This window comes from Mastomys coucha, unplaced genomic scaffold (assembly GCF_008632895.1).
Source record: "Mastomys coucha isolate ucsf_1 unplaced genomic scaffold, UCSF_Mcou_1 pScaffold20, whole genome shotgun sequence".
Lineage (NCBI taxonomy): Eukaryota > Metazoa > Chordata > Mammalia > Rodentia > Muridae > Mastomys > Mastomys coucha.
Genome location: NW_022196903.1, coordinates 20131289 through 20133008, shown reverse-complemented (window position 1 = coordinate 20133008; position 1720 = coordinate 20131289). Strand labels below are relative to the sequence as shown.

General features: G+C 46.7%; 1 pseudogene; it reads left to right on the top strand.

Moving 5' to 3' along the window:
* The first annotated feature begins 1083 nt into the window (after positions 1–1083).
* Positions 1084–1395, top strand: LOC116098030 (annotated as a pseudogene).
* Positions 1396–1720: the final 325 nt, after the last annotated feature.

The following is a 1720-nucleotide window of genomic DNA, read 5'->3' as shown; positions in this document are numbered from 1 at the left end:
ACAGGGATGGGGAGGGGAGAGGGGAACCTGATCTGATATTTAACGAAGAAAAAGGACTGAGGCTCTAAGAGCCAGCAAAAAGGATGAAAACATGCAACCTCAGGAAATAGGAGGTTGGGGGGACCCTCCAGAATGTGCCAGAGACCTGGGAGGGGAGAGACTCTTAGGACTCAAGGGGACCTTAGATGAAATGCCTGACAGTAGGGAGAGGGAACTTATAGAGCCTACCTCCAGCAGAAAGACAGGACATCAAGTGAGGGATGGTGTTGCCATCCCACAGTCACATTTCTGACCCATAATTGTTCCTTTCTAAAAGAATTACAGGGACGGAAATGGAGAGGAACCTGAGGAAAAGAAGGTCCAGTGATAGGCCCAAAGTGGAATCCAGCTCAAGGAGAGGTCCCAAGGCCTGACACTATTACTGAGGCTATGGAGGACTCACAAAAAGGGACCTAGCATGACTGCCCTCCAAAAGACCCAACAAGAAGCTGAAAGAGTTGGATGTAGATATTTGCACCCAACCAATGGACAGAAGCAGCTGACCCCTGTTGTTGAATTAGGGAAAGCTGAAAGAAGCTGAGGAGAAGGGCAACCCTATAGGAGGACCAGCAGCCTCAATTAATCCAGACCCCAGAGATCTGTCAAACACTGGACCACCAAATAGACACCATACACCAGCTGATATGAGGTCCCCAACACATACAGTAGAGGACTTCCAGTTCTATGTTCATTCAGAGATGATGCACCTAACACTTAAGAGACTGGAGGCCCCAGGGAGTTTAGAGGTCAGGTGATGTGAAGGGTGGGGGTATTAGGTAGTGGGGAGGAGGTGTGGGATCTGGAGCAATTGGGGGGTAGATGTGTGTGTAGGGAATGGAATATGGGATGTAAAAAATAAATTAATTGAAAGAAAGAAAGAAAGAAAGAAAGAAAGAAAGAAAGAAAGAAAGAAAGAAAGAAAGAAAGAAAGGGAGAAAGGGAGAAAGGGAGAAAGAAAGTAAGAAAGAAATGAAGAAAGAGAGAAATGAAGAAATGAAGAAAGTAAGAAAGACCTATCACAGCCGCTATCAGAGAGCACCAGCCATGGCCTTGCACTACCCCATGGCCATGGGCCTCAACTACTGCCACAAGGTGAGGAAGAATGTTAGCAAGTGGAGACACAGCCAGCACTGCTGGTGCCTCACCAAGCACACCAAGTTCCTGAGGGACTTGTTCTGGGAGGTGTGTGGTTTGGCACCCTACAAGTGGTGGGCCGTAGAATTGCTCAAAGTGTCCAAGGACAAGCACGCACTCAAGTTCATCAAGAAGAGGGTGGGCAGGCACATCCAAGCCAAGAGAAAGAGGGAGGACCTGAGCAACATGCTGGCAGTCATGAGGAAGGCTGTGGCCAAGTAGGATTGATGAACCCTCCCCCAATAAAAGATCATTCCTACAAAAAAAAAAATAGACCTGACTCCTAGCTGGCTGAAAGCCAGTCTTCTCCTGTTTGACTTTGGAACAAGATGTAGAACTCTCAAGCAACATGCCTGCCTGGATGATGCCATGCTTCCTGCCTTGATGATAATAGACTGGACCTCTGAAACTGTAGCTATCCTTAAGTAAACGTTGTCCCTTATAAGAGTTTGCCTTGGTCATGGTGTCTCTTCACAACAATGGAAACCTTAAGTAAGACAGTAATTTAAGGGAAGTAAGATTTAATTTGGTTCACACTTTAAAGGGA